Below are 10,500 nucleotides of genomic sequence, written 5' to 3' on the forward strand. Positions count from 1 at the left end.
TTCGTGTTTGCTGTGCCTCCCTTGTGTGACAGTACCACACCGACTGGCAGCTCAGCAGGAGCTGCAGGGCTCCCAGCGTTCCTTAATTCAGGCTGGTTTTACTTAATTCTTTGCTGTAGGTACTCCAATGCATCTATTCTGTGGGCATTAAGCGTATACAAATCTGAGACCTGGTCTAAATCGCTATGATTTTTGGTTGGCATTTGCAGTCCTCATTTCCCTTATAAATACCATACCTTCAGTAATTTGGTATTGCTGATATACCTTTACTGAATGCGTCACAAGATCTACAATGCCTTCTTGTTTACCTTGTGAGTTTGCAATGTTGTCTTTCTTTACCATTTAAATAATTTTATCATGTTATTTCCTACTTTCTGCAATTTTTCTTCAATCATTTTCAACACATTGCTCCACTGTGTTTTTGCTAACAGCCCTTTGTGTTTGACATATGGTTTTATTCTGACTTGCAATTGTTTGCTTAATGAGAGTATACTTTTATGAATCTCCATTGTAAGATTATCTCTTATACTTCCTTAACACTTAAAAACATTTCGCGATTAATTTCTCCCGGTTTGCATTTTTTAATTTGAATTTTTTATTTTCTTCCTCAATTTCTTCATTAGGTGGTAGATCACGACAGAGGCATTTATTGTTATCAGTGCAGAAGACCAATGTTTATCCAGATGTGTTTATAGGTTTTGCATCTCTTAAATCAAACCTGGCTTTACAGAAACGTAAGTGCAGCTATTTCATTTCTATTCACAGTTTACCTGTGATGCATAAACACACAGAGTCAATATATAAAAATAAGAAGAGACAGCTGTTATAAAAACACAGAGGATATTTCATAGATTTTATAGAACTTGCACCTCTAAACCTTGATTCTTAACTTTTTCCACAACAATCCTCAGATCACCAGGCGATGGGCTTTGTAAGCTGAGGGGTAAGGCTGATGAAAGCTACAGGGAAGGACATTCACCCTCTGTCAAGCAGTTCAGGATTTATTAAGGAAAAGGAAACCTGTGGCAATGTGGCTTTGTACCATGTTGGTTATTGCATCCAGCCAGGGACGGGAGAGATAGGAGTTCCTTTCCTTCTTTCTATCAAAAAATCCATGGATGTTGCGGTTTAACCCCAGTTAAGCTAAGCTTCACACAGCCACTCAATCACTCCCCACACCCATGGTGGGATGGGGAAGAGAACTGGCAATGTAAAAGTGACAAACCTCATGGGCTGAGATAAGAACAGTTTAAAAATGGAAATCAAATACTAATACTAAGAACAATAACAACAACAACAACAGTAATAATATTGTAATGAAAAGGAAAATAACAATCAGAGAGAACTAAAACCCAAGAAAGACAAGTGATGTAAATGAAACAATAATGTCCAGTCAGTCCCCCAGCAGTGGTCCTCTGCCAACCTTCCACTTACTTTTATTGCTGAGCATGACGCCATATAGTATGGAACATCCCTTGGGTCAGGGGGGTCAGCTGTGCCGGCCGTGTCCCCTCCCCGCTCCTTGTGCCCCCCCAGCCCCCTCGCTGCTCGGGTGGGGTGAGGGGCAGCAAAGCCCTTGGCTCGGTGTGAGCGCTGCTCAGTGGTAATGAAAACATCCCTGTGTTATCAATGCTGTTTCCATCACAAATCTGAAACACAGCCCCATAGCAGCTGCTATGAAGAAAATTAAGTTCACCCCAGCCAAAACCAGCACAGAGGCTCATCCAAATGATGCCTCCAAGGCCCCGTGTCATCCTGCATTAGCATTTCTGATCACCGGTGACAGTCAATATTACTCTAACACATGGCTGATAAAGACAAAAGATACTTTAAACAATCCATAAACGAGTCTGCAGGCAAAGCATGTTAATGTGCCTCATCTGAGTGTACCTGGTGTTTGAATAAACCGAAAAAGCTAGAAATCTGAAAAGAGGTTTCCCAAAGGCAACTGCCCCTGGATGTCTATGTCTGCTGCTGGGCAGCAGACAAGTAATGAGTGTTTTAAGGCTTCATCTGGGCCAGGTTAGCATGTCAGATCTAGCCTGGGGATTGTAACTCTGGGAGGAAAACCTTGATTCCACATCTGAGCATGATGTAGGGGTTGGAAAACACAGTGCAAAACCAGCATGGGCAGAGTGGGGGGAAGCAGCATCATTATATGAATGTCTTCAATTTCCCCTGAAAAAAAAATCTTCTGTCAGAAGTGGAGTGTTTAACAGGATCCTGTATCTTCCCTGGGATCCGTGTGCATAAAAGTTGTTATTTCCAGACAGAAATAAATCTCTGAGAGGCCAGTTATAGCATATATTGTGAAGTCCAGAGAGACGTCTCAAACCACAGATAGATTGTTAAAGAGCACCTCATTTCCCTGTTTTCTGATAGCTATGTGTTTATTATGCAATGGGAGGCTTGGTACATGACAGCAAATACACAGCTATGTAGCCTGGATTTGTCTTCAAATTTTGGAGCCCTTTATAATTAAAACACAAAGGGAAGCTGTGGGGTTTGTTTTTTTCTTATACCTGTTGTGGTGGAGTAAACCTTTCCTGGCATCTCATTGCGCTTTGGAGAGAAAACATAGCTTAGACTTTGCTTTATACTTTGCTTTAGTTGTATCTGCTAGGTGAAAAATGAACAGGAGTTACACCTATTATTTTTTGCATTAAAAAACCTCATTATTAGCTTATTTGGTCAATTAGCTCATAAAGCATAGCTTTTCATAAAGTATAAACTTCTAATTTCTTTAGCTAGGGCTAATATATTTCTCTTCCTAAAAGGTAGCCTGAATTGGTTAACTGGGCAAGGGGGAAAGGTATCTTCCACCTAAGCACTGCAATAGGAAGAGGGGTTAATAAATGATGAGAACAACTCACTCTCTTTAGATGTTTTATAAATAGGACATACATAATTGGTAAAGTGTGTGTGTGTGTGTCTCTGTGTGTGTCTGTGTGTCTGTGTGTCTGTGTGTCTGTGTGTTTGTGTTTGTGTCTGTGTGTTTGTGTTTGTGTCTGTGTGTGTATCCACGCATCCTAGGCAGCTTAAATCCTAAGGCCTGAACTGTACAAGTAGCCAACGTGAATAATTAACCTTTACAGTAATAGACCTTTTCAGTAGCATGTGAGAATATGAATCTTCTGTTGTAAAACACAACATCAAAGGTCCACAATTTTTTTAACCAGCCTGAAATGCAGAATATAATAAAGTATGTTTTCCATCTGTGCAAAGGTTGTCTGGAGGCTAGGCAGGCACAGTTTCGGTCTAAGTGACTTTAAAATGAGACAACTTACCAAGGTGCCCTTGGAGGCTGTGACAGTACATCAGCTATTTAGACATATGAAGTAAACAGAATCAACCATGTTTGGAATGAGGGGGGAATTTAAATGAAAAGCAAATCAAAGCAAATGCTGAAAGGAAGAGAGAAATTAGCAGTTCAAAAGAAGTTGTTTTGTCAGTTTGCTTGACTGGCAGCTACCGCTTTTGCAGCCGGGAAGCACATGTGCATGGCACAAGGGAACCAGCCTGCACCGCCAGATTCACCAGCTGCATGGAGAGAGGTTTGATTCCAAGCTGGGGACAGAATGCCCAGTCAGCCTTCTGTCAGGGTCATGGTGAGGGATAGCACCTCCAGGTGCATCCCAGGTCATGGTGTTGCTCTGGGAGGCTCCCAGGAATGCAGCATCTTTGCCAAAGTTTAGCAGGACACGCTAATCAGCTCTGTGCTTGACCAGCAGGTCATTGACGGACAAAAGCAATCATGTGTGTAAGTCTATATTCCTTGCTATGGCATGGCACGGAGGCTCCAGACTAGCATGGATTAGCACTGCAGTACTGGCTGTGTGATTTTTCAGCAGAGGTAATAAAACAGAGTTCTGATATATCCTTGGTGTCCAGATTCAGTGATCACCCTACAAGCACCAGCTGGAACTCTTCTTTTGAATCACCTAATCCAGGAGCAAACAGGCACAAGGGTATATGGAGCGCAGATCTTCATGTGAGTGTTTCCTCCTCCTTCCATGAGTGACACTCCAGCTTACTTGTACCCTAGTTTCTGAGTCTGGTTGTATTTTAACTTAGCTGACCACTAATTCAAAACATTCATTGTGCAGGTCAAACAAGTGGTGTCCCTTAAAGGCCCATACTGGGACCAATACTATTTAATATCTTCAGCAACATAGACATTGAGTGCATCCTCAGCAAATTTGCAGATGGCACCAAGCTAAGTAGTGCAGTTGATTCACTAGAGGGAAGGGATGCCATCCAGAGGGATGGTGACAGGTTTGAGGAGTGGACCCATGAGAAACACATGAAGTTCATCAAGGCTAAGTGCTGGCCAAGGTCCTGCACCTAGGTTGGGGCAATCCCCAGTATTAATGCAGGCTGGGGGATGAATAGATTGAGAGCAGCCCTGAGGAGAAGGACTTGGAGATTCTGGCGGCCAAAAATCTGGACATGAGCTGGCAATGTGCACTTGCAGCGCAGAAAGCCAATCGTATTCTGGGCTGCATCACCAGCAGCGTGGCCAGCAGGTCAAGGGAGGGGATTCTGCCCCTCTGCTCTGCTGTGGTGAGACCCCACCTGGAGTACTGCGTCCAGTTCTGGGGCCTCCAACATAAGAAGGACAGGGACCTGTTGGAGTGAGTCTGGAGAAGGGCCAAGAAGGTGGTCAGAGATCTGGAGCACCTCTCCTATGAAGACAGGCTGGAAGACATGGGATTGTCCAGCCTAAAGAAGAGAGAAACTTTTTACCCAGACATGTAGTGACAGGACAAGGGGCAATGGTTTTAAGCTGAAAGACAGCAGGTTTAGACTGGATATAAGGCAGACTTTTTTTACAGTGAGGGTGGGGAGACACTGGAACAGGTCTCCCAGGGAAGTTATGGGTGCCCCATCATTGGACGTGTTCAAGATCAGGTTAGATGAGGCTATGAGCAACCTGATCTAGTGAAATATGTCCCTGTCCAGGTCGGACTAGATGATCTTTAAAGGTTCCTTCCAACTCAAACCGTTGCACGAATCTATGATTCTGTGAAAACTAGATGTGTCTCATGTGATCTCATCAGGTCCATAAACACTGCTTTGATGGAACAATACTGAGATAACAGACCTCAGAAAGCCCAATGGTGATGCAGGACACTGGACTCACTTCTCAAGTGTCTTCTTTAGGGCTAGAAAATGCCATGCCGATACTTATAATTTAGAGAATGAGTGAGTCAGGATTCTTCAGGCATGTCAGCTCCCTTTCTCCGTAGGATAGAAGGTAGGCAGTGGAGAGGAGATGGCATTACAGGAGTAAGACGTGGGAGTTTAGGGGTAATAGAGACTCCAAAAGGATACCAGGGTTTAGCAATAAAAGAAAGGAACAAAGAAGGACGATGACAACAGGGAAAGTAGGCTGAACTACAAGACCTTCTCATGCCCTTTCTGACCTCAATTATTTTATAATTTTAGGAAAGAGACCTAGCATATGGAAAGAAAGGGAACAGCAGCTGGGGGCAATCTGGGGGCACAGATCAGTTAGGAAAAAAGAAGCAAGAAAGGGCAATAAAAGAAAAAAATATGCAACATAGTGGCATTTTTAACATTTACTTAATAGTAACATCAGACTGCTGGATATATATTCACACATGGAGAAACTGTTGCATTACATTTTTCATGTGCACAAACCAGTAAATAAATATAGAGTCTGATAAAATGTCTTATTTTACACCAATGGTTCTGGGTAACTATCAGTGATATTTCGTTATGCCTTTGCTTGTCTTTTCAACTTCAACCTATCAGAAAAGATTCACTTTGGAAAACCACTGTCTGGGAGAGGTGATGAAACTGTGACACTCTCAACACAGACACAGTGGAATGGAAATGGGAGGAATTCCCCCAGCAACCTTTGTGATGAAACTCAGGAAGGAGCTGAGCCGAGAGGAGGAAAGGGGTCAGTCTCTAGAAACTCTTATCCCAAATGGATTATAAAAACTCTTCATTTCAGGTAGTTCAGACTGTAACAAATCCAGCCAGCAGAAACCCTTCACAGAAATTGCTGAGTGGGGTTCCCTGAGGTTATTGTAAACTACACAAACAGAGCAAATTGGCAGAAGTAGGGGTGCAAGTCTGCCTTTTCATAGGTCTCAGTTATCAATATTAAGAATCTGACATTACAGTAGATGCCTTTGAGGTCCTAAGGTCTGCAAGGCCAAGAACTGTGCTTCCTCCTCCTGTCTCCATCTCCATCCAAGTACAACTGTTAGTTAGACTAACAGAACACAGTGGAATCTCCTGACCCAAAGAAGTTTATAATCTAAACATTCAAAAAGATATTGACAGTGATTGGAAATATTGTGAACTCTATGACTAGCATAAGAAAGCTAGATGTACATTTATCACATAGATTAGATCTACTTCCCTATCTACTCATTTTATATGCCCGTTCCTGCAGCATTTACTCATCTAGCTCTATGTAAAAGACCATCATTTTAGGATTTCCATGTCAATAAGCTCGTGTGCATTCTTTGACTGCATCATCCTCCATCTTCACACCATAAGCTGCAGTCTGATGTGGGATGGCAGAGCAGCACACTTAGAAACGCATGTCTGGGAAAGAGTCGGGGTCTCAGGGTGTTGTGGCAGATTCTCTGTGCTGTAGCTCATCTCGTTTGCTTGTGCAGGGGAAATTCAGCTCCCATTCAGTGCCCTGGGTTCCTGGCAAATGGGAACAAGGATGGATGCCACACAACCTCAGCTCAAGCATGCAGTTGAAGAGGACATTAATCCTATCTTCTGACGAAGCCAGCATATGTGAATGGGTTCAACATGCCATGGAAGTCAGCAGTTTACAGCTTCTGTGAAGTCCCACCTGGGCTTTGTTATTACAGCCCCATACCACTTTAGATGTAGCCTTGCCCACCACCGCTTGAAATCTTTAAAGAAAAGAAAGCCAGATGTGAAAGAGGACTTAAGCACTCAGTGGAGGATACAGTTCAAAATCCAAAACTGCAGTCCTCAAAACACAGAGGCAGCTGCCAGCCCTGAGATGCCCAGCTCTGCAGTGCCTCAGCTCCTGGCAGCAGCAGTGCTCCAGGTGCCTCAGCTCTGCCTCCTGGCATGCTCATGGATGCCTCTGTGGTGAGCAGCTTAGTACCCAATTAATCCTCAGCTACACAGCTCCTCATTACACATTTTTATACAACTTCAAAGTGTTACTGCCACCCACTTTTCTGTGTAATAGCCCACTGGTTAAAATATTCAACCTTTTCTTCCTGCTGGGGTTCAAAGCCCTGCTTATGCTGCCCTGAGGTGGAGCAAGCAATAGAACTGTTCCCTACCTAGAATAAACCATTCTAGGATCAGGGTTTAGACTGAATTAGTCAAAATATTATCAAATATGGAAGCAAAAACACTCACTTGGAAAGTGTGCAAAGACTTTCTTTCCCTGTTTGACACACTCTCATGTATTTTAGACCATTGTGCTGGTTTTGTCTGGGATGAACTTAATTTTCTTCATAGTAGCTGCTATGGGGCTGTGTTTTGGATTTGTGATGGAAACAGCATTGATAGCACAGGGATGTTTTCATTACCACTGAGCAGCGCTCACACCGAGCCAAGGGCTTTGCTGCCCCTCACCCCACCCCACCAGCGAGGGGGCTGGGGGGGCACAAGGAGCGGGGAGGGGACACGGCCGGCACAGCTGACCCCCCTGACCCAAGGGATGTTCCATACTATATGGCGTCATGCTCAGCAATAAAAGTAAGTGGAAGGTTGGCAGGGGACCACTGCTGGGGGACTGACTGGACATTATTGTTTCATTTACATCACTTGTCTTTCTTGGGTTTTAGTTCTCTCTGATTGTTATTTTCCTTTTCATTACAATATTATTATATTATTATCATCATCATCACAATCTTTATTATTGCTATTATTACTATTATTATTATTCAATTATTAAACTACTCGTATCTTAACGAGTTTTTTCACTTTTAGCATTCCAGTTTCTGCCCACACATCCTGCTGGGTAGGGGAGTGAGTGAATGGCTGTGTGATGCTTAGTTTCTGCCTGGTGTTAAACCATAACAACCTCCATCCTAATGACTCTGTATCCTGGTTTCAGCTGGGCTAGAGTTAATCTTCTTCTTAGTCGCTGGTGCAGTGTGGTGTTTTGGATTTGGTGTGAGAACAGTGTTGGTAGCACAGTGATGGTTTTGGTTGTTGGACTTCTTAGTTTCTCAGAACCTGCCAGCGAGGGGGCTGGGGGGGCACAAGGAGCGGGGAGGGGACACGGCCGGCACAGCTGACCCCCCTGACCCAAGGGATGTTCCATACCATATGGCATCATGCTCAGCGTATAGAGCTGGGGGAAGAAGGAGGAAGGGGGGGACGCGGGGAGTGACGGCGTTTGTCTTCCCAAGTCCCTGTTGCGTGTGACGGAGCCCGGCTGCCCTGGGGATGGCTGAGCCCCTGCCTGCCCGTGGGAAGCGGTGGGTGAATCCCTTTTACTTGCGTGCACAGCTTTTGCTTTACCTATTAAACTGTCTTTCTCTCAGCTCATGGTTTTCTCGCTTTTACCCTTGCGATTCTTCCCCCCATCCCATTGTGGGGGGAGTGAGTGAGCAGCTGTGTGTGGCTTAGTTGCTCGACAGGGTTAAACCATGACACTGGTAAAAGTGCCTCACCAAAGACACAGAGATGAGATGGTACCAAAGGCCAAAGAGAGAGAATTCCTGAAAGAAACCAGGCATTTTTGGCAAGGTAGCCAGTAAAGAAGCAAGTTTCAAGGCACACAAAGTAAAAATATCACTCTTTGTGCCCTAGAAAATTCATAAACATTTAACTGATAAAAGCTTAACACTGTGTCAGATTTTCACTTAGCAATTTCTGCACCTTGCTGAGGAACTTGCTGAGCACATTTCATTGTCCTTGAGTGCTTCTTGAATTGGTCCTGGACCAGTCCCAGATGCTTCTGCCCACCCTGACTCTGGCTGCATTCCTTGCCTCCTCATTCATTATGTTCATCTCCTTTGCAGGACTTTGGATGTGGCTGAAACATCTCTGCTAGAGGAACATCTTGCAGTGACCCTTGCTGTGCTCAGCTTGTGAAAGACAAAGGCATGAATTCACAAAACCAGAAGATACATGGATAGATTAACATGGGAGCTACATACCCAAAATTACCTTGTATGTACCCAAGGAAATATTTAGGCACTCCTGACTTTTAAACTTTTAACAAAGATGCCATTTCTGAAAGGAACTGTGGCTTGTCTTTTACAACTGCTTAAACTCCGTAGATGCCAGGTGCAAATATTACCAGTTGCTGTAGAACTGAGCTTCTATGGCTTAACTGAAATAATTTCCTGGAAGAAACCAGGCAAATATCACACTAGAACAACTTTCTCCTGCTACTGACATGCAAAGAAGTCTACCAGGAGATGTTCATTTGCTTAGCTCCCACTCTAGGGAGTCGCATGCTGTGGCTTTGCTCTCTTTAGTATCTTATGTTTGTAAACTACTGTTACTACATTTGAAATATAAAACATGGAGATTCCAAGCTTAATTAGGCAGCTGATGCACTGCAACTTTAAAGGAGGTGATTTTCAGGAAATGAATGTTCCCAAATTTTGCAAAGATATTTCCTTGTGATGAGCTGATTGCTCAGTGTAGCTGCAACAGTGTCACTCAGTGCTGGGGATTTGGTTGTGGGTCTTGAGGTACCTCCAGCCATAGGGTGGGAGAATGTCAGGTTGCATTATGAAAAAAGGCAATAAACCCAGAACGTAAATTTCTTATTTTGTTGTTTCAGAAAAGCGAAAAACTGTAAAATAAAGACTAGACTTACGACTAGACTTACACTGCAGACAAGTACTTTTTTTTTTTTTTTTTTTAATTAATAAAACAACCTATATATTTCCAGGGAATCATAAAAGGTCAAGTGTGTAACAGTGCTGCAGGTACCAGCTTGCCCTGACAGCTAAAGACAAATGTAGTTACTACATCCTAGACATGCAGCTGCCCAATCTGCAAATGTAGGCCATTTATTACCCAGCCAGACTTCCAAGAATTAAGCATGTGGTTAATAACATGCCCCCAAACTGATGATACACCCATCTGTGAGCCAAAAATTCTGCCTGTAAAATCAGACTTTGAACTGAGGTTCTTTGAAGAGCTGCAGCCATAAAAGCTGCATCTGGAATTGCATATCAAATAGGATGATGAAGGGAGAAAAGGCGCAAAGTTTCTGTCTCAGATGTGTAACCCTTTAATCAATGTCAAACACCAACCTGGATGGTTTAAAAGAGAGGTTGTACAGAAAGTAAACAGTATAAATAAATATTAATATATATATCTATACCTATCTCAGAGACTGACTACTTATGAGGAAAGCTACTTGTACATGTTTACTTCGGTTAATGAATTAATTTTTCAAAACACTCATATTCCATGTTTTGTCAGAAATATAATCTTTTATTACAATAGAACCTGCAGTCACATGCATAAATATTGTTGCAGTAAAATATA

This window comes from Falco biarmicus, chromosome 2 (genome assembly GCF_023638135.1).
Source record: "Falco biarmicus isolate bFalBia1 chromosome 2, bFalBia1.pri, whole genome shotgun sequence".
In the NCBI taxonomy this organism is placed as follows: domain Eukaryota; kingdom Metazoa; phylum Chordata; class Aves; order Falconiformes; family Falconidae; genus Falco; species Falco biarmicus.